At 38.9% G+C, this 23,820-nt stretch overlaps 1 protein-coding gene across 15 annotated transcripts in view; it reads left to right on the top strand.

The window, feature by feature from the left end:
- The window catches only part of ZBTB20 (zinc finger and BTB domain containing 20), an 892,970-nt gene that overhangs the window by 561,586 nt on the left and 307,564 nt on the right, over nucleotides 1-23,820 (top strand). For 2 of the 15 annotated variants that reach the window (XM_036352754.1, XM_036352751.1), the window contains exon 1: nucleotides 4,923-9,369. The exons of the other annotated variants lie outside the window; for them this stretch is intronic. The gene's annotated coding sequence lies outside the window, so the exon portion shown is untranslated. Of the gene's footprint in view, nucleotides 1-4,922; nucleotides 9,370-23,820 lie in introns of those variants that run through there. 15 annotated transcript variants of the gene reach the window in all.

The following is a 23,820-nucleotide window of genomic DNA, read 5'->3' as shown; positions in this document are numbered from 1 at the left end:
GTTCATTGGAGATTTCTAGAGTCCTACTTGACAATAATTGAAATTTTACATTTCTTCAGTTTCTGTTTTATCCCAATCACTCTGCTACAGTTTTCAGGAGATTATTAAAAACAAAGCCCTGCCTACAAATTGTTTACATTTTAGTCAAGAATTTAAATATCTTGACTGATTTAAGATAAAGAAAAGGAAAAAAATTATAATACTGTTCAGAAAATAAAACAACCAAGTCAGTCAAAAGGATAGTTTGACTTGCTTTTATTGTTATGGTGCTGATTTAACCAGACAACTTAGCCAAGAGTCAAACTTTTTTCTGCAAATACCACACAAGTAACTTCTCCTAAAGGGAAATTGCCTTACTCACTCTAGCCCTGCTTATTTTTTATTTAACAAAGGCCAAAGTGTCTTGTCCTATTTTGTTTACTGAACTCTAGAATTTAGATTTGGCATGCAGTCTACTATATGGCTTAATAGTAAACTGAAATAATAAATAAAAGTAATTGTATTTTTGAATTGTACCTCCATGAGTCTCATATAATTTCAAGTATCTGACATTACTTTTTGTTTTGGTGACCTTAATTTTACCTGAAAAATATGCCAATAGACGGGGGGATAAACAGTGTTAAAATGTTCAACTTTAGTCACTCGGCATTTCTAGCACACTTATGGGCTATGGCCACTTAATGAGGTTCCCTTGTGACTTTAAGCTTCAACCCCCCTGGTTAGATTAGAATACTTCAAATTATTTGAACTGAAGAGTACTTTTTATTTTGAGAAAAGAACATCAATTTTGTTTAATTGATTGAGTAATATATTTTCTTTTTTAAAAAATATATTTTATTGATTTTTTACAGAGAGGAAGGGAGAGGGAGAGAGAGTTAGAAACATCCATGAGAAACATCGATCAGCTGCCTCCTGCACACCCCCTACTGGGGATGTGCCCACAACCAAGGTGCATGCCCTTGACCCAAATCGAACCTGGGACTCTTTAGTCCACAGGCCGACGCTCTAGCCACTGAGCCAAACTGGTCAGGGCAGAACTTTAATAACTCCTCTAAAGACTTGTAGCATTATTAATATTGCATTTGGATGAGTAAGTCAATTTATTTGGGCATCGGTTTTATCATCTGCAAAATGAGGTAACTGTCCGTACATGGTTTCTAGCTAATTTCAGTTCTGAAGTTGTACGATTTCATTTTTTTAATTCAATTCAACAAATATTAATGAAATACTTATGTAAGGCAAACCAATATGGTAGGGTACAAGGATTATTAATGTGATCTTTTTATGCAAATAGCTTATAATTTGATACATACAAGACCAAAATGTGTATTTCTCAACACATATTAGCTTCTTCCTTTTGGGAATGTCACTTATAAATGAGAGTATATGATTTATTCCCCTCATTAATGTTTTTCATATATGAATTTAGATAACAAAAAAGGGGGGCAAAACTATCATTTTAATAATGTGCCTTTGTATCCCACCTTTGGTGCAGAAAATTTAGAGCATTCCCGAACCATAATCTCATTCATCCCTAAAGAAGCTCAATGCATATAGAAAAAAATAAATGTAGTTATTTCCATGTTAATGATTAGATAACTAGACCTAAATTTCCTCGAATTATATAATGAGCCAGTGAGTAAGCACAGGTAAAAATCTAGGAGCTCACTCCAGGACTGCCCAGCCAGCTTCCTTTATGTGTGACAGATTCTTTTAGCAAGTTCTGCGGAGCCGGGTTGTTAAACCACATTCCACACTTGCTCCCTCCTTGCTCCCTTTCCAAACAGCAGCTTAGCTATTGAGGATTTCATATGTATCAACAGGAGAAACAAAAAGGTGGAGGGGAAAAATGGAATGTATGGAACAACAGATGTGATATGCAAGCTCTGATACAGTAATGTTTCAGTCTGTGGTTTGCATTAAAATTAGCAGTAAAAGAAGTTGGGGACACCCCCATCATAAAGTTGGAGACTAGTCCATGAACATTTGACTATAGGCCCAGTCTGTAAAGAAACCTGCACTCTTGCTAGGTATCACTAGGATTTTCTTCGCCTGCTTTGAGAGGAGTCAGGAACATAAGGAATTTCTTTCTTTCTTACAAACCTCGAGAGCAGCTCCTTGAAAACAGGTGATTCTGTTTTCCTTCTTTACCTAAATCTTCCTAGGTAATAAAAAAAGTCAGATCCATGTTTCATCTCCTGGTTTCCTTAGTCAGAAAATTTGCATCTGATGCCTAGGAAAATGTTTGGCCTTCCACAATTGAATGTTTAAACAGGTGCACGCCACACTGGTCTGGCTGAGGAGAGGGAGTCTATGCCTTCTGGAAACCCTGACGTTAAGAGAATGGTTCTTGTGCCAGCTTTCAAGAGTGCTTGTATGGGGAAGTTCAGGTGATGCTTAGATCACATTACCTGGTTACCAGCCCACTGCCTCACTCCCATTCTGTGTTCTCAGGAAGAAATTGATTTAATAGATTCAAGATATTATTAAATACATTCTGCATTAATATTATATGTCCTCTTTGAATCCAAGTGGCAATACAATAGAACTTCATTTTATAAATAACACCTTTCAAGCTCACACCACAGGGCACAGTACAAAAGAATCAAAATAGAACACAAATGCTGTAATCAAATGCAGACCCCAGGAAGGCTGATTAAAAAGGCATGTTGCTGGTAAGAGCAGCCGACAGGGTAAGTGTAGTGGGTCAGAGCAGAAAAGCCAGCTGAACAGAAGGGCGAACTGAAACCAAAGGACATGACTGCCTGATACACAGGGACTTCCTCCTTTGTCACCATCTCCTTTTGGACTTGGGAATTGCAGGGGAGGGGAGTGTGCTTATGTTGGTTGGGGAGGTGGGGATCAAATATATGTAGGGTCACAAGGTTTATCCTCAGTCCTTAAACACAACACAAACCAAAGAAAATCCTAAATATAATAGCAAGCAGCTCTTGTCTACAATATGATTGTGAGACAACGGAGTGAGGCTTGCTCTGCTTGACAATACCTCTGCTTTTCAGAAAACACAACTGTGAGGATACAAGTAGAACCCTTCCATAACAGTGAGATCATATAGTACCCAAATGGCCAGGCATAGGAAGACATGGAAAGTGAGTGAGGTGGGTGCTTTGTGGTCTTAGCCTGGTGGTAGTCTTCTCCCCACAGGACCTCTTCTCATCCAATTGCTTTTAGCTCCTCACCACCACCACAGCCTCTTCTAAAGTCAAGGTCTTGTGCTTTAAAACTCTGCCTCTAATTCTAGGATAAAAGGTTCTGTTCTCTTCTTAAATGAATTAGGAATTGGGCAAAAACTGGGGAGGTATTTTGGCACATACCTCCCCATCTATAAGTAAAACCAATCCTAAAAGTGATCACTATATACCTTGAGGAATGCCCAAATTGGTCTTTACTGATGCTTCTCTATTTAACATTGAGGGTAGAACAATATAGGACAGGAATCATGAGAAAAATTCTCTACAAAATACATTTCTTTTTCTGAAAAATAGCAACCCATAGTTGACAAGCATGGAACACCACATATGGGTCTACAGTCAATAAAAAGAAAAGGAGAGAGAAAGGGAAATGATAATTGAGGCCACTTTTACCACTTTTGAAAAAGAGTGACTCCTGATTGCCCAGTTAGTTGAAACTCTGGACTGAGATCACTGATGCATAAATTTAGGTCAATAGTTTAGTATTTCTGTACATCTTTTTCTTAATTTTTCAGTTATAAACAATTTAAATATGTGGGCAGTATTTAGGGGTAATATTGTACAAATGCTACTTTTATTTAATAGAATGGTATTTTCTTTGATTTTGTCAGTATTTATTTGGCTATGCAGAGAGCTAATTTATTATCAAAGGCGAAGAGTAGTATAATAAATTGAGAACACTGGATTTTGTCTCCAGAGTGAGTTTTTTCATAAAGTATGTGAACAAATAATAACTATGCTGGTTATCAATGTGCTGCCCCACAGATTTACCCTTCCTTGCCTACTCCACAAACGTGTATCTGGGACCTTTAAATACTTTTCCTTGCTCCAGGGTATGAGTACACCTTGTCAGTAGAGGGTTCGGAGAGACATTAGAGAGGAAGAAATTTTTCCCTCCTGGTTCCCCTGTACTCTTTTGTCAGGCTCCTGCAGTGTGCAAGATTTCTCCAGGGTCTGGTTCCTGCCAACACACACAGCTGCCTTGGTGCCAAGCAGCTGAGGCACAGGTAGTTTCTCCAGTGCCTGGTGGCCAGCAGCTCCCACCAACACCCACCACACAACAGCTCCCAGCTATTTCTCTGCCTTTCATTCATTCAATGGCTGGGCCTTGTCCAACCAGGTCTGTATCCCAGTCCAGGGGTGCAGAGGACTCTTCCTTGAACACTCTATCTCAGCCCTACAAATAGTTATGCTCTTTATATTTGCTTATTCTTATATAATTTTGAATTCTCTCCACTTCTTACTAGCTACTCCCTCATCACTCCAATCCTCTATTATAGTTAATAATTCTTTATATTAAACTTTGCCTATTCAAATTGCTATGTGGTTTCTTTCTCCTGATGGACTCCAACTGGCACATAATCAAAGAATATTAAAATAATCTATATTCTTTGGGAGTAAGGGAAAGTAAATATGATAAGCCATCTCTTTATGGAATGGATTAGCATTGGTACCATGCGCCTTATCTAGGTCTGACTGTTAGATGAAAAAAACTTGTGAGAATTTAATGCTAGACTGAAAGGTGAAATAAAAATATGATATTATATGCTATTTTTAATTATACATATGCTTCTAAGGACCAATTTTTAAATATTTTACTTAATGTCACAGACAGTTCTTGAAAATGTAAACTATAATAATAAAGTAAACAACAAGTCTGCACTCAAAAGTAATTTATTGGTCTTTAAAATATGTTGCAAAATAATAACCCTTTAATGCAAATGTGTAGATTATTAATGCTAAGGCAATAATGATACCCATTATTTATTGATAACTCAGACAGCCCTAGCACCTTACATTGGTTTATGGAATCCTTTTAGCAATAGAGGTGGCCATTATTATTATTATTTCTGTTTTGAAAATTGGAAAACAGAGACTGGGGAGATTAAAGAACTGGCCTAATGTGATGCCTGAAGCAAGTTTCTGAGCTAGAATTTGAACCTAGATCTGCCTGGGAGCCCTGGTTCTTAACCGCTGCACTCTGCTCCCAGAGTGACACCACTGAAGCAGATGGCAAGTAGCCTGGGCAAACAGAAACAACAACAACAATAACAAAACAAAAACACAGAATAATTATGTTGTTCTCATCAAAGATCCAGGACAAGAGACTTCGAAGAAGTCCTAGAATGTACTAGTATAGCACACCCTGAGATATTTCTGATTCAGGCAGTCTATTACTTACATGTAACAAGATCCAGACAAATTGGGTGAACATTGGTGATCAAATCCCCAGAACCAGAGTGTTAACAGTGTATCAAAAACCCAGCAGCCTTTATTCCGAGCTGAATTGAAGGCAGATGAAATATTAACAGCAGTTATAGCAGCACAAAATGAAATATGAGATCCTGCATCAGAAATTATTAGTAACCTGTTAAAAGAAATGCTGAAAAATGGCAGTTAACAAATTAAAACTGAGAAACAGAGCTCAAATGGGAAATTTCAAAAAGTTTGGAGGAAAATAAATGACAGATTGTCCTCTTGGCTCTTATTACTATGCCATCCTAAATCCTACTTGGCAGTACATGTGGAGGTGAAATAAGAACTGCATCACTGCCAGTGCTGGCCCTCAAATTTGTAGTCCTAAGTGTTTGCGATGGTGTCTGGGATTGATTAGAAAAGTAGTTGGAATTTGGTAGCATTTAGCTTTTGAAGAGTCTAGAGACTCTTATTATGAAAGGCTTCCTCTCATTTGTGAATTGGCCCCTTTGCTCCACTTTTGGATGGCTGGCTTCCTCCATGCTGAGCTGCACTAAATGTTCTACATGGGAAAGCTATTCTCCTTAAACGCCTTCAAATTTAAAGCATCTATCTGGATGTGTTCATATTTATGACTCAAAATATCTAGCATCGAAAAAAGAAAGAGAGGTTACAAATAGCAAATACCGGGTAGTAAATGAAGGAGATATTTTTCCATCGGGAACTGAGAGCAGAGAAATGACTGTAAGCAGAGTTGTTGAGTAGTTGATGCCAGAGAGAAAAAGGAAATGAGCTATAGAACCATAGAATCTCTGTGTTGGCAGAGACCATGGAGTTCATGCAGTCCTACCCTATCATTTTTCAATGAAAACACTGAGACATAGGGAGTTAAGGGACTTGACTTGCCCTAGACACATAGTTGTTTACTGACAGTCAGGCCAAAAACATTTCCCAACTCCCAGTCTGGAACTCTGCAGTTCAGCATGCTACTGCCATCCTCTACTGAAAGTTAACACTGACCCAGCCTGGAACACAGAAGAACTCAGCACAGATGGGGAGCAAGGAAAATGGTGACTTTTGAGATGGTAATCAGTCTGGGGAAAGAAGAGGGGAAACAGAGGATCCTCCTTTGTTGTGACTTGTTGGAAAAGCTTGTGCAGGACAGTTTGTGTCAGTTTACTTCCCACAAAAAAATAGTAAAATATTTGGGTTGTAATTCCTCAGAATTTATATCTATGCATTCAGATTTTATTTGCTTAGTGAATTCTCTCTCATACAGGTTAGCTCCATGTAGATTGGTTTGTGGAGGGCATTGCTATGGATCCCTGTCATTTACATGCACTTGACCTTCTCGCTCCAGAGAACTTGTGGGGAGAATCTTCTTCATGGGACACTACTAATCAAGGGTCAGATGTAGGTTTGAGATTTAAGAACTATCTGCTATTAACCCTTGTAGTCTATTAACTTCATGCAGAACTCAGGCCATATGTGTGGGGGCCTTTTAAACAGGCTCATGAATTAGGTAAAATAATTTTCTTTATTTGGAAGCACAGAGTCATTTGAAGTAAACCAGTGGCAAAGGGGATATAATAAGAGTGTCTCGGTAGGAGTCCTTGTGAAATAGCAATACAGTCTTTTAGACCAGTCAAATATTTTTCTGAATAGAGTAACCGGAAATGAGAGAACCAGACAGTATGATGGAAACTACAGATGGAATGCTGTGCATGGAAAGTGATTATATACAAGAGAGGGTTCAGGAGAGGGTAGGTGTGGAGCTGGAAAGGAGGGGATAACTGAAATCAGAGAAGATCATGCTTGACCAGGTCTAGTAAAATATTCCCTGCCACAGTCACTGTTCCATGAAGAGATTGAGCCAAGAGGCCTGAATACACTCAGCTCAAGTTCAGAGCTGCCATTATTGTGGGAAGCATCAGGGAGAGTACATCCGGATTCGTGTTACACAGCAATCACTGTTGGGTGTCAGCATTCATCAGCCAGATGGTCAGACCCACAATTAATCAATTAGGCTGGGATGATCAGCTGGACTGTTTCCCCCTTTGGTGAAAAGCCCTCATCATGCGGTCAGGGCCAATAGCACTTTCATCCTGTTGCTTTTGGAGAAGCTTCTAAACATCCCTCTTCTTTTCTAGGCCTCTAGTTATAGGACTCTGGTAAGCTCCAAGCTCCTTTGACAACATAGATACCCCAAATCGAGATTGTAACATAATAGATTTTCACCATCCTCTGTGTTTAAGTATGTTCAGCCGATAGAAATAAGCTTTTGAAAGCAGCATTCTCTGAGGAATGTTACACAACTGATTTTACTAGTCTTTATATTGGCTCTACTCAGTTGGGTGGGACAACACTGGAAATGATTCGTTCATGGGGCACTTATGAGGATGATATGATAGTCAAATAAAAATGATAGTGAATTATTGAGTGTTCATCATGTGACCGATACTGCTGTGATAAGGACCAAACATCGGCCAAACATAGATTCAGCCCTTGTAATAATTTAATGAGTGTGATAATGTTCCATTTCAAAGAGAAGGAAACTGAGCCCAGAAAATTCATTAGCCCAAGGTTAAACGTTTATTAAAGATGTGTTAAGATGATTTAACACTCTCTAAAGTGCTAAACAAAATTTACTCTACATTTTCTTACACCATGCATCTCTAAGGGATAGCCATTAGAAATATATGGTAGGTTCTTATTCCTTTTCAAAGAATGGTAAAGAAATATTTTACTGGTGTTTCCCAACTCTGTTGATCTTGTTCTCTTTGCCATGCTATTCCTGCTGTGCACCATTTGACTTGGGATGGCTTTCTTCCTTATTTTGGGGCCATCACTGCTATTTGCTGTTAATTCTGTTTCCACTTCAGTCTCCTGGATACAGTTCCTCTAAGTTTGTTTCAGACACTAAGACTTTCCTTTATCAGTTGGCTTCTAAGGCAAGTTGCCTCCTCCCAAACAAAATGTTGCGTTACTGATTAATTGCTTACGTTGAACCTTATTTCCCCTCTCCTCTTGCTATATCACTGTACTACTGCTCAGGAGAGGTGTTGGGAACTCCTCGTGGTGGGAAATATCGCTTCCTGATGGAGGTCTGTGCTGACCCCATTGAGTCAAAATATGGGCACAGCATATTTCCCTAGTGTTTCATCGTTGAAAGTATGCCTTTCATTTTTCTCAGCTCTTCTCTACTCTCACCCAGTCTTTATTTGAGGAGTGCTTCTCTTTAACCATGTGTTACCTGTGTTCTGCAGGCTATTCAAGGACACTATTGTCCCAAATATACCTTTCTGAGATATTGGGCTCTTACTTATTTTATGCAGATGAGGCTTCTTTTTGATACTTTAACTGCAGCACTTTGCTTTTATTTGTTGGTTTCATTACTTACCAAATCAAGAAAGAAATACCAAAATACTAGGATAGTATATAGGTAACCACCTGATTTCTCAAATCAAGCTCAGAGCACATGGAAGAAAAGGTATTCCAGAAATCTTAATGAGCATCTTTTCTCCTCCAGGACTCTACCGGTGCCCTCTCTTTCTGACTGTGGTACTCTAATTTGTTCTGTGTTTGGTAGGCAGCTGTTTTGCATCTTTCCCTTGCTGCTCTCTTTTTCTACAATCCTACGGTCTTTACCCACTAGCTGATGAGGCTCTTTCATTGTGACCTGCAGTGTCTCCGCACATTGCAGAGCCGAGAGCACTGCCGCCCAGACGGCCTCTGCTTCAGTTCGCTCCTGACCTAAACCCCCCTGCTATTCCAGGCCTGGCCTCTCATGACCAGAGACTGCTGACTCATCCTGGCCTGTGCCAAGCTGTGCAGTCGCTTAGCGATGTGGACAGGAGTCGAAGGACTAGAATGAGATCACTGAACTCATTTCACTTGTTGCTTACGGTACAGTCCAGCATGAGCTGGAAATATAGGAACCTCAGCCTCCCGAGCAGAAAGAGTAAGTAGATTAAACACACTGCATCACCAAGTCCTCAACAAGCAGCAGTTGGGTGGAGGGTGGGGCTGGCTTTCTCATGGCTGGGGCTAGGGCATTGGGGTTCACCAGGAGTGTTCCTTTGTCCTCTCTTCTTCCTCTCCTCCAGAGTCAAACCTTCCCCCACCCCTCCCTGAACTTCCCTTCTGAAAATGTCCGGATGGCACAGCAATGATCTGGGCAGAAATGAAATTTTGCTAACAAGCAGCCTCCGCAAGAAATCCTGGAACAGTGACACTGTTGAAACTGCTTAGTTTAGTTTGTCTACTGGGAACGCACACGAACTTCCTAACAGAATTCAAGAGGATGAAAAAACCTTTTTTTTGTTCTCCTTTTCTCCTTGATTCTCCTTTTTCTTTCTGTTTCGAGGGAGGTAGTTTCAGGAGACATGGCTGCATTCTGGTGTGGTGTAAAGTTTTCCGTCGGGAGACAATAATGTACATTCCTCTGGCAGGACGGGATGGTGTTTTTTTTTGTTTCTGTTGCTGTTGTTTATTTATAAGACATTTCCTCTCAGTTAGTGGAAGTTCGATCGTAAGAGGCTCCAGTGATTTTCCTTCCACCTCCCCTCCCTAATTTCTGTGCTTCAGCACTCTGGAACACTGTGAACTCGACAAGCTAATCAGAGCAGGGAGCTTAGCAGCCAGGCCTGGACACTCTCAAGAGACTGTGCTGATTCTCAGTCGGCACTCCTTGGATCAGGAACCACAGTCTTGGTGAGTGGTGAGGTTCCAGAATTTGATGTGTCAAGGATTCTATTCTTGGTATCTCTGAGGCAGTCAGGAAATAACGGGTGTTTTTAAAAAAAGAGGGGGGAAACACAATTCTTTTAAAAAGCTACCAAACAGTCCACCGTAATGGCGAAGATTTCACTGTGCACAGCCGAGACCACTCTATACACAGTGGCAGCGTGTGTGCCAGGAGGACCCGCAGCATAGGTTTCATGCTGCCCACATGGATGTCAGCCTTGACATGCCTAGCACGCATGCTGGTAGGAGGAGGAAGATAGGTGAGTGAGTGGGGAGGTTGGTCTTATTCGGGGTGGTAGGAGGGGGAAGTGAAAGTGGGATTCATCGTGCATTTGAAGTTTCTCTGTGCCAACTTTTTAGGCATCTCTATTCTGAACACTTATATTATACTCAGAATACTTCTGTACCCAGCTAAGCAAGACAGAAAAGTGGATGCTTAGCAAAAGAATATTGTGAATACTGTTCTTTTAAAGATCTCTTTGCTAAAAACTGGTTGCTTTTCAATGTTAGGGAACCTCCCCCAACCCAACCTTTTGGAAAATATTATTTGTGACACCTTCTTCTTTATTCTTCTGCATTCATGGTATCGAACAGAAGGATGCAATGAGAATCCTTATTTGGTTTCAGGGAAATTTATCATCCTGACATAGGAAAACTAGATGACTGTCCTCACAGTATTAAACCCAAATATAGTATTGTCCTCAATACAAGAGACTCTGATTGAATGTGCTCTGGGAAGTTGTCGAAGGAGTGGAATGGGGGTGGTTGCATCCTGTCGAGTATAAGACTAACAGAGGAGTCAACAGACCTGCTTTTGGAGTCAATTTCAGCTGAAACGTGTTTGTCCTTTACCATCAGGTCTCGTTGCTCCTCCAGGGTCATTTGATCTTACAGTGTTTTCTTGTCTTCTTTTCAATTTCAAGAATCGAGCATGTTCCAAAATATTGAGTGGAAACAAACAAACAAAAAACATGGTGGCCATAAAAGCATTTGGCTCTGTGGCAGCATCTGAACTGAATTGCTCTTTGGAGAGAGGGAGGAGCCTTTGATGTCCCCAATATGGTTCTCATAGGCTGAGACTTCCAAGAACCACAACCCAGCCTAAGGGGCATTTACTCGATGTTCTTAAATATTTGGAAAGAGATGCTATTTAATTGTTTTCGCTTTCGTTGCTATTAACACACTGCCAGTAGATTCCTCCTAAAAGTTGAAAATGCTTTAGCAATAGTTATTTTACATTTAACCAGATGTGTGCTGTGTATGTCTATTGTGTACTCTGTCCAAGCCGGTGGAGTCATCCAACATATTATATTGGTACTTAGCTTTGGGATTTTGTCTGCTACTCTCGGCGATTCACATTCTTAACCATGTAACTCATGTGTGTTCATACATAACCGAGTTCCCTACAGAGACTGCCCCCTGCTGCAGCCTCTTCAGGCTCTGTCAGTGACTCTCTGGAACAGAGTCCACTTCCTATCACAATTCCTGTAGTTTAGAAGGCACACCAAACTCCTCAGGTGTCACTGTGACAAGAGGCAGTCTTCAAGTTTTATTAAGACCAATATGTGCTATAAGTTTAATGTATATAATTTGCCTATTTTGGTTAGGCACATTAGTTATGATCATACTATTTGTAAATATAATGTTTCTTGGGGGTTTGTCATTAGGTTTCTTGTTTGCTGAGGAAATAAGTTGAATTGGAAAATGATGATATAAAATTTTAGTTACGGTCTAAAAAATGTAAGTAGCTTTTAGCCCATTACTGCCAAGACATACACAGGAGGTTGTGTCTTCCTCAGTTAATACTCAGGTTGCACAGACTCCCAGGAGAAATGTCTTTTAGTCTAGGGATGTCTATTAGGACTGCCTTAAGGGCAAGCTGGATTTTTAACACTTGGAAGACATTTTTTTTTGAAATCTTCTATGTTTGTATATAAAATTTTGTCAGTGTTGTTAAGCAGAGAATAGGTAAACACAAATATCTAAGAAATGGCATTTAACAAAGATAACCTGCCAGAGAGATTTTCCTTATTGCTGCCAAGATCTGGAGCTCCACGTGGCTGTGGAAGAATCACATAGCTAAGCTAGTGTCTCAGAGTCAGAATTTGATCAGTATACCTCTAATAGAAAGGCAGGATAATGATGTATTTCATTCTTCTTAAATGGTTGTGTTAATAGTACCTATTTTTTTTTCCAAAACCTGTCTTTAAACCTTTATAGTATACTATTCAGAATTCAGTTTTCTGGTGCTCATTCTGAATTTTTTATTTTATTTCATAAGATGCATGTTTTAAAATGTATATCTCCTTGCATGCACATTGGCTATAAGTACTTCCTATATGTTATAGTCATTTAATGAGTCAGTCATAATTAGACACAAATGACATTGCTAAATAACAGAATTATGATTGACCCAATAAGGAATTATTCTTTCTTATTTGTATACAAAAGAGTTTTTATACTTATGTGATTCATTTATAAAGATACATGTTTTAAAAGTTAAGAAAAGGTTGATTCATTGTATCATGTGATTGTGTATCTTTGTTATAAATGCATATGTACATTCATAATCATATACCTATATTCAAGATTAAAATATAACCAAATATTAGCTAGGCTTACTTTCTTTGAATTCAATGAAACTTTTTTTTAAATTGATCATAAGTAAAGTATAGTTGACATTTTATCACACTTATAACAGAAATTTTACACAAATATTTATGAACAGTACCTGTAAAAGGTAATATTTGTTTAGCTAGTAAGATTAGTAATTATTCTTTATCAAATATGCATGTTAGATGTTAAATCTAAATTCTGTTATGCACAACATAAAAGTATTAATTGCTATATGTATAAAGTAGTTTAAAATTAAATGGAAAGAAAATAAATTTCTATTATCTTAAAATTGAGAATGTATTTAGTGAATTCACTCTATATTGTAAGAATGAGTATATGCACAAATGAAACTAGTTTATTCTAGTTTCTCATCTATTTAGTTATACTTGAAATACTTTGATGCTTTACTTACATATCAGCATTAGCAACTACAATTTTTCAGATACCTTTAAAGATACTGAGGCAAGTCACATCCTTGTCAAGTTCCATTTTTTCTCTGAAGCTTTCCATAATAACCTGAATGAAGAGTGAATTTCCCCTTCTCCATTGATAGCATTTTAAAAATCTATAGCTTTCATTTATCACTTATGATATACAGCAAGATGTATTCACTGTCAATGTATTGGCATATGAACAGCCATGCAATCATTCATTCACTCACTCATCACCTGTTCATTGCTCTTCCATTCAGATTGAGGCAGTTTGACATTATTTGGGAAGGAGATAAATAAATATAAAATGCAGTACCTGTCCTCTAACCACTTATACCAGTGGTTCTCAACCTTCCTAATTTCGCGACCCTTTAATACAGTTCCTCATGTTGTAGTGACCCCCAACCATAAAATTATTTTCGTTGCTACTTCATAACTGTAATTTTGCTACATTAGGAATCATAATGTAAATATCTGATATGCAGGCTGTATTTTCATTGTTACAAATTGAACATAATTAAAGCATAGTGATTAATCACAAAAACAGTGTGTAATTATATATGTGTTTTCCGATGGTCTTAGGCAACCCCTGTGAAAGGGTCGTTCAACCCCCCCAAAGGGGTCGCGACCCACAGGTTGGCGAGCCACAAGTTGAGAACCGCTGACTTATACGTAGTTTCATACATTAAAAAAACCACTTCAAAGAATCTGCAGTGCTCTGGGACATCGGAGGAAAGGGCCCCTTTCACACCCTAAATGGTTTGCTGTTGACATGAAGCACAGCCAGGGAGTAACTTCATATACTACAAACCGACTGTAACAAATAAAACCAAAATATTGTGTAAGATATGCTTTAATAATATCTATTATCTATGATCAATCAACTTGGCAATCCCCAAACTATATCAAATTCTGTCTTCTATATGGGAGTCTTTTCTAGAGCTTTCAATATATATAACTGAATTGTTCTGATTTCATTTTCATCTTTTTATTTTTCCTGCTTATCCTCCAGTACACTAAATTTCTAGTGGTAAGAGCCAGAGGGAGAAGGAGAAGTGATTCACATAATGGATAATTAACCCTTGAACAATGGAAAGTTAACTCTCTACAGACATGCCAAAAACCGAAGTGTTTTGTTGTTGAATTTGTTCTCCTTTGGGTGTTAACACATAGAGGACATCTCCATTAGCACTGACTTGGCACCAAACAGCCTGTGCATCATCAAGCTATGAATGCTATGCTCACCTTCCAGTTCATTCTGGCAGGATTTATAGTATGACATCCTCTTGGGTAGTCATGTACAATCCACTGTGAGGGGTAAAATTGTATGAGTGCCTAATCCACTTTTGAAAAGGATATGTTTTATGAAAAGGACCTAATAAGGAAACACACACATTGTAATAAAAAGTATTAGCACCTTGAACCTCCTGTTAATTGCCTTCCTAGTCAAGAGGAATCAAAACAGTGTAGTAAATGTTAGAGGTTCATACTGAACCTAGTGCAAAGGATCATTTTTACCTTTTAATAGTGGATTGAAAAGAGGAGCAAACATTAGGCTACCCATGTAGCTTTAATTTAGGCTCCTACCCTTCCTGGGACTCATCTACTTCATTTGTCTAATGAAGATAATAGTACCCATTCTACTTATTTTCCAACATTGTTATGAGGATCGGATTACAAAGACTGTCTCTTCATTGCATTCATTAAACATGGATTTAACATTAATTCATTCATTCACTAATTTATTTATTAATTTGAGAACATTTTTGAACCCATACTGTGTGTCAGGTATAATTCTAGACACTAAAGACTGATTCATTTAATAACAAATATTTATTGAGGAACACATACTATGCATCCAACACTTTTCCAAGATCTGGGATACTACAGTAAACAAAACAAAGAAGTCTCCAATCTCATAATGCTTACTTATTTTTTAGGCAGGGGAGAAAGATGGCAAACAAGTACATATGTAAAATATATAGCATGTAACACAGTGACCAGTGTTATGGAGAAAAGTGAAAGAGGAAAAAGAGAGAAAGATTGAGAGTGTGTGTATGTTTGTTAAGGGCAAAATTGCAATTTTAAGTTGGGTGGAGCTGGAATGCCTCATTGAAGGGACAACATTTGAGAAAGGTGGAGAACCGAGTTTTGCGGATATCTAGGCCAAAGCATTTTTGGTAGTGGAACCACCAATGCAAAGTCCCTGGACAATACTGTATGTGGCAACTTTGAGTGTAACGGGTAGTGTGTGTGGCAGGATCAGAGTGAGATGGTAGGAGATGAGGTAGGCGAGGTCATGGGGCCTAAGCACTTGGCCTTGATATGCTGTTGTGAAGGTTTTGGCTTTTCCATTGACAATACAAAATAATACTACCGGGCCTCTAACTACTCACTCGGGAAGAGACAGCTAGGGAAATAAGTCTGTATAATGCCCTATGCTAAGTATTATAATTGAAGGATGTTTAAGGAACCTCGGAAGCACAAAATAGTGAGTGTTTTAGCTGAATGTACTTCTGAGTGGAGGGTCAGGGAAAACTTGAGAGAAGAGCTAATAAACCCATGCTGGGCCTTGAAGGATTTCCCTGGATAGTCAAAAAGAGGAAGAGCATTCAGTAAGCAGACCAGCAGAGGTGAAGCACTTAAATAGGAAATGGCATGGCCAAGTTGGGGACCAGTATCACTGATGTTTAGTAGAGGAGTTGGGAGAAATGATGCTGTAGATGTAGGCAGGCAACAATCATGTTGGCCCATGATTTCCATGCAAAGAAGTTTTAGCTTCATCTTGTGGCATTTAGGGAGCCATTGAAAGATTTTAAGTAGAGAAGGTTAATTATCAAATTGTGTGATAGAAGATCACCCTGGCGGAAAGGTGGAGGGCAAATTGGAGGGCTGGGAGAATTGAGACAGGAAAATGAATTAGAAGGCAACTGAAATTGTTCATACAAGAAAGAGTGAAGCCCTGAACTAGGACAATAACTGTGGGAACAGAAAGGAGGAGCCACATTCAAGAGATAAGAGGCAGAATGGACACAATTTAATAACCTTTGGGCTCGGCATCGAGAGAAGAATGAATTTTGGATTGCTCCCAGCATTCTGCCTTATACAGCTAAACCAGAAAAATTATGAGGAGGAGAGGAGGTTTGTAGGCTCAGGAAAGATGATAAATTTTGCTTTTGAATGTGTTGATTTTGAGATGTTGGGGGGAAATTCAGACTGATACCTGGTAGGCTGTTGGATTTGGTCAGGAAAGCTGGAGATAAGTTTGGCAGTCATCTGAATTAACAGCATCATGGTAATAGTTAAAATTGTGTTGTGTACTTTTCTCAAGGAAAGTATGTGGACAAAAAGCAAAAGGGTATATCACATGATTATACAGAGAGGAAGAGGAGCCTTAGAGAAAATTATTATGAGCAACTAATACGGGGTTCCTCAAACTTTTTAAACAGGGGGCCAGTTCACTGTCCCTCAGACCGTTGGAGGGCCGGACTATAGTTTAAAAAAAAAAAAAAACACGAACAAATTCCTATGCACACTGCACATATCTGATTTTGAAGTAAAAAAAACAAAACGGGAACAAATACAATATTTGTATTTGCATGTGGCCCGCGGGCCGTAGTTTGAGGACCCCTGAACTAATACATCCCACTACTTCTGCTAGGTGGAGGTGGACCAAGATGAATGGCACTCAGATGCTGCCCTGGCAGTTTGTACAAACATAAGAGATTATTGTTACTGTCACCACCAACCGTGGGACAGTACTAATAGAGGAAATGCTCAAACATAGCCAGAAAGTCTTACAGAATATTTTATTAGCCTCAAGTGATATTATTATAATGGCAGAATCCTAGAAAGTTTGCTGCATGCATTTTTGCTGTACAGTTCTTTCCTGATTCCTCTAATACTTGAGTGTGTGTGTTCCAGTGTTAGCATGGGTTCAAGCTATTGGCAAAACAAGCCAGGTGTAAATTATGGTAGAATTGAAATCGATAGCGCTTTGAAGCACTGGAGTGCCCAGTTCACATCAGGGCGTGCGTCTGTGTTCACTGAAACATGGCTATCAAGTGCACCCTAAGTCATTAGATGTGTTATCCAGTGAATAACAGCATAATTATATTTTAGCAGAGCAGCCTTATGATAAATTCCCCTTTAGTGAAACTCCATATACAGAGCAATTTCTCCCGTCCGTGTACATTGCAGGGCAAAGAAAGGATATCCTGCTGTGTATCAGAAGGCTGTAATTTCATTTAGGGGTTCTATTGACATTGTAAACGGCAAGAGCAGAGCTCAAGTGGCTATTTAAGTCATAGGAACTTCAAGCTAAAATTACTGCCTGGTCCTAATCGCCACCTCCAGGGGACTCCTGCCTATACATACATGCTTTATGTTTCTATCTTTGTGTCTATAAATACTCGGTCACTTCAGAGGCTGAGGTGATAAGCTGTTCTAAAATATGACAGGTATCTGTCACCTTTGCAGCTGGTACAGGATTATGGATAAAAGCAGTTTTATTATTCACTGAAGGTCAAATGCTAAAAGGGGCCAGCCTCTCCTGACAAGTTCAGGGTATAGGAGTTCCTGTTTCTCTCCTTGAAGAATTCTGTACTCAGTTTAAGGTCAGGGTCTTCCAACATGTTAAGGCTAGAAGAGGGGAGTTTAGACTTACCTGTACAGCAGGCCTTCCAGCCTATGAGTCCTTGCCCAACTCTTTCCCCTCTTTGCCTTGACCCAGCTAGCTCACTTATGAAAACAACAGTACAGGGTAGTCATAGCATCCAGTAAGGTCCAGGTTATATAGGGCCCCACACAAGTCACTTCCTAGAAGCCTGAAGGGGACATTCTGTCTTGAGATATAGTCAAGCTGAAAATCGGAAGCCATAATAATTGACCTGAATCTTTATACTCTTAGGAAAATAAATTTATATAAAATTGAAAATTCTTATAAATAGTAATTATTAGGTGATACTTTGGAATTGACTCCAGGAGACCAACAAGGAAAGACTCAAGGCTAAGTACATTTCCCCTTGGTTTTAAATGAAAATTTCATGTTCATGCCGCTATGTTAACAATCACCTTTGTTAATAAAATTGGACACTAGAGTCCAAACTTATTCAGTCGCTATGGTGCTGATGTTTTATTTGGTCACTCTTCCTGGGCTTGGGAGTCATCTGTGTTCAGAAAAATCACAGTAGTAATAGAACTTATGGTTTCTCATATGGTAAATGTTTTATAATCATCGTATTAACCCTTATTCACTCTGTAGAGAAATGGAATATGGAGAGATAGAGAGCAGAACCCACATTTAGTGGCTGGCTGAGACTAAAATTTTACTTTCCATATTACCCTGTCTGTTGTTCTACTGCTTCATAACAATATTTCTTTATTGCTTAAATAGTATAATTAAAATGTAGAGTATAATTAAAAAGAGCCAAATCTCTCATCTGTTACCATGATGCTTTTATCATCTGCTGAACAACATAACATGACATTGTCACATATCTGAGAAGAGCTACTGCTCCAGTAAGAGTAGCCTGAAATCATTTCTATCCCTGGGGACGTAAAAAAGAAGATATCATTTAGATATAGGTAAACTTCTACAACTCTCTCATTGTTCTCTTGGATTTAGGCAGTGTAGCAGAGTGATTAAGTATGCAGACTGCCTGGGTTCTACAACTTACAAGCTGTGTGACCTTGGGAATGATTTAATTTTTACTGCCTCAGTTTCTTAATCTATAAAATGGGGGTGGTGCCTTCATCATAAAATTACTGTGGGGAATAAATAATCTAATAAAGGTAAAGTATCTAAACTAAAACCTGGAATATTGTGAGCTACCATAAACATTAACTCTTGTTATAATCATCATTATTATCCTCATGCTCAGTTTTTTTGTTTGTTTTTCTTGTTTGTTTTTTAATATATTTTTATTGATTTCAGAGATAAAGTGAGAGAGAGATAGAAACATCAATGATGAGAGAGAATTATTGATTGGCTGCCTCCTGCACGCCCCCTACTGGGGATTGAGCCCCCACCTGGGCATGTGCCCTTGACCAGAATCAAACCCAGGACCCTTTGGTCTGCAGGCTGAAGCTCTATCCACTGAGCCAAACTGGCTAAGGCTTGTGCTCAGTTTTTAGGGTCATGGTTAATACCTGTTAGAACACAACCTACACACATGCAGATATGCATTCACACACACACACACACACACACACACACACACACACACACACACACATACACACACCCTCCCACATTCACCTAGGAATGCTTGCTGCCCCAGCTGTGAGCATAAGCTTCACCAACATGTTGATCTGAATGTCTTTGTAGGCAGAGAACACATGAGGAATCCATGTTTTGGCTGAGGTGATCTTTGTACTGAGTTCTGCCTTAACACTGGTTTCAAGTACTTGATGCAGAATTACTCAGTTGCTAGACCTCACTCATTGTTCTTAATGTTCTTAATGCTGACATCATTGTCCTCCTAGGCCATTGTATTCACTATCCTTCATTATTATTCCCAGTCTTCCAGTCCAAACTCTCCTAGTTATTTTTGTCTTCTTTGACAAAATTTGAAACTCTGAGTACTTATATCCAGTCATTATAGAGGCCTATCCTCCTATCTGCTTCATCTTTTCCTTCATGAAACCATGACACCATCCTTACAGCTGTGTTATTTATGTCTCTGCTGATGCCTTTCCCCATTTGAAATTTGTGAACTTTAGTCTTAACAAGTGATTCATTACCCATTTGCATTTTAATCTGTTGCCCTTGGTTATAACCTTGATTTTGATCTCCATATCACCTTATACAAACTTTTCTACACTTATTATATTTTGGAAAAAAATGTGCTTATATAAATAATAAGTAAGTGAAAGCTGATATCAAACCCTATCTGCAAAAAACAGCATTCAGCAACCTGGGCATACTATATGTCATATTACTTATTATGCCTCCCACAATGTCATTAAATTAGCTGCTTGATGAATATGAGCTCATATATCCTGAACTTAGTCTCTGTTGCCCTATACCTGCTCTAACTGAAGGCTGATGCTAACAACAGTCAAAGCTCAATTATTATAAAATTTAATTGGGCACTGTTGGCTTATATAGAGTGTGTCTAATAGTAAATATCACACATAAAAGGTAGAGGAACTAACAGCAAAATGCAGCACTGTTTTTGCAGCCAGTAAAGACCACTGATCATTACATGTTGATGTATTTATTGTGTTTCCATTATTGTCTCTATTTTTTTACTATTATAAAAAAGGAAAAATATTTTTAAAAAGAGGAAAATATACAATTTAAATTTAGAAACAGGTATGAGCTAATCTTAATTAGTATCTATCATAATAGTTAACAGAGACACAATACCTGCTTACAGGGAGCTTCTGGTTTGTTTAATCTTATTGTGGAGATTTCTATTTAAATACTAAGACTAGTTAGATAGAAATTATTATTCTATTATTATGCACCAAAATGAGCAGTAAAGAAAGGCGGTGAGTGCTGTAGGAATTCTCATCAGAATGACCTCTAGTGGTACATGGATGGCTTGAGAATAGAGGGAGAACTTTAGCTGTAGATGTAAAAGCTGAGTGTTGGAGGATGAAGAAAAAAATGGTCTTTTGGAGAGAAAGGAACATGGAATATGGTGGTGTGGTGTTCCAGAAACCAGGGAAGGAGGGTAATGTAGAAATGTAGAAAATGTAGAAATGTAGAAAAATTTCAACCTAGAAGAAGGCAAGGTGGTGGGGATGCAAGTAATGAAATTAGAGATGAGATACATGTGAAGATTAGGATATGAATTGGGAAAACTCAGGTGGAATCCAGAATTTATTTTTTCAGTGATGAGAACAATGGCTGTCATAGAATTAGAACTCAATAAGCGTTTGCTAAATAATGGAAACATTTTAGAGATGCAAACAAAACTAATAAAAACTGTGTTTTAGGAGTAGCCTGGCTATAGTGCTCAGGGTGGATTTAAGGGATTGAGACTAGTCTGATGCCAGCTGGGCAGCAATTGCAGTCCTGCAGATGTGGAGCACTCAAAACTAAAATACAATGATAACTGTGGAGATTTTTTTTTAAAAAAGGATATTTAAAACACGCATATGAACAGCACTCTCCATTTCTCTTTCCTACCAACCATAACCCCAGTCCCTCCTAATCATAACTTGAACTGGAAAATATCTCCTAAATGTGGGATCCTCTTTGCCTTTTGATTGATTTTAGCAAAGCCTATTACTGCTTAGAGGGTAGGGGCAGGTTGGGAAGTGGGCACTAAGGCTCACTCAAGCCTCCAAACAGTGAGGGCTTTACTATAGTATATTCCTGAACAACATAATAATTTGCTCTCAAAGTTTCAAGCTTGAGAGTAAACTCAGGGGACACAGCCTCCTCTGCATTCCCATTTATGAGTTCCTGCTATTCAGGCCTCTGGGAACTTCATATGACATGGAGTACTGATCAGCTCAGGGGGATCTGGGACTCATTCTGGGTTCTAAACTTTTAAGTTCTTTGTTTTTTAATTGATTTTTATTTTAAAATACTTTAGAAAATAAATATTAATAGAAAATCTGCAAAGATAACACAGTTTCCATATACCCCTCACCCAGATCCCCCTGTTGATAACATCTTATATTACTATGCTACATCTGTCATAGCTAAGAACCCAACATTGGTAAGCACTTTAATATTAAGTAGACTTCACACTTCATTCAGATTTTACGAGTTCCCTCCCACCAGTGTCTTTTTCTGTCCTAGGATCCCATCCAGGAATACATTACATTTAGTTGCCCATCTCTCTAGGCTTCTCTGGTCTGTGTCAGTTTCACAGATGTTCCTTGTTTTTCACAACCTCAAAAAATTGAGGATAACTGATCAGGTATCTTGTAGAATATCCCTCAGTGTGGGTTTATCTGATGTTTTTTCTCATAGCCTGGGCTTATGTTTTATTGCTGTTTGTTTGTTTTTAAAAAATCTTTATTGTTGAAAGTATTACATATATCCTCCTTTCCCCCCATTGACCTCTCCCAGACCCCCGCACCCCCAGGCCTTCACCATTTTATTGTCTGTGTCCATGGGTTATACATATATGCATACAAGTTCATTGGTTGATCTCTTCCCACCAATCCACCCCGCCCTGCCTTCCCTCTGAGGTTTGTCCATCTGTTCGATGCTTCTTTGTCTCTGGATCTATTTTTATTCATCAGTTTATGTTGTTCATTAGAATTCCACATATGAGGGAGATCATGTGATTGGACTTATGAGTTTTGGGAGGAAGACCACAGAGGTGAAGTGCTATTCTCACTATATTATATCAAAACTACCATTAATATTTTAAAGCTCAATATTTCATTCTCCCTTTGGTTGTATTCTTAATTCTCACTGACTCCTGAAATAGCAATAGAACCCTTCTCCTACATTTTCTCCATTCCTTCCTAGTTCAGCAGATCAGCACCAAAAGGCAACTGCCAGAGAGATTCTATGCTCTCAGATATTTCAATGCCATCTCAAGCTCTTTCTCTACCCCTGAGACAGTCTCAGAAATCCCAAGAGTATCATGGGACTTGGTCATGAGAAACAATGCTCATCACCTTGTCTTTTGCCGTGTGCCTAGTTCACCTATTCTTATCATGTATCTAGTTGGTCTTTCTTTGGACAGTTCTGACATTTCTTGAAAGGTAACAAAGTGCCAGTATATCATGTCTATATTCAGCTTCCTGTTGACTAAGCATTATATGTACACATCTTAAGGCAAGTGCCCCATTTTATATTTTGGTTACTTGATTGGATGCCTTTTATTGCCTACTCAGAGCTCCTTCTAGATTGGGACCATGCCCTACTTTTCTCTTTATCTCTGGATTCAGTATCAGATATGCCCCACAGTAGACCACCATATATATTTTTGGACTTTTCTGATTTGATGAGTTTTGAAAAGGAACAACCCTCCTTGAGTATTCCATCCTAAGATCTGAGTCTTTAATGTGGAAATACCTTCTAAGTGCCTCCCCAGCTAGTCAATCCCGGGTACATACTAGCCTAATTTCCCCCAGCAGTTGGCATAGGGAATGTGAAATTGATGGCTCTGCTTGTCAAATCTGTATGTCTGCACAGTGTAGAGTAGCACCATTTAGAGGAAGGGTGTTTGGAAAACTAAACAAGGACTGTCTGAATAGGAGACCTGTCGGCCTACAATGGAATGACAGGTTTCTGCCCACAAACTGGGGTTAAGACCTGCATATTGATGTTTCTTTTCACTCATTTGTGAGTAATGGGTCTCACCCCATTAGTGGGTGAATGTGTTACACACTGGAAGCTGTTAGGCATTCTCTGCAGGTCTGTATGAGGGAGCTGTAGATACACATAAATATGCACTTGCCGACAGATCTCTGTATTTATCTGCCTGTCAGTGCAAGCAGACAGGGCACAGCTCTTTGATGGACAAGAACTACAGGTCGAAGCCATGCTGGTCTTGCTGCTACTGCTGTGATTGCTGAGGCTTTATCGTCTGAGTCCCAAAGGAGGCTAGGGGCAGCTTGTTAGTGGTCGTTCCAGCCTAACCTGGAAGGCTAGCTCTGGTCACTGACATAGTTAAAGAGAGTTTGCAAATGTGGACTGC

The sequence above is a fragment of the Myotis myotis genome, unplaced genomic scaffold (assembly GCF_014108235.1).
Source record: "Myotis myotis isolate mMyoMyo1 unplaced genomic scaffold, mMyoMyo1.p scaffold_m19_p_2, whole genome shotgun sequence".
Classification (NCBI taxonomy): Eukaryota; Metazoa; Chordata; class Mammalia; order Chiroptera; family Vespertilionidae; genus Myotis; species Myotis myotis.
Note: the sequence above shows the minus strand (reverse complement) of the source record. Positions and strands in the feature narration are given on the sequence as shown.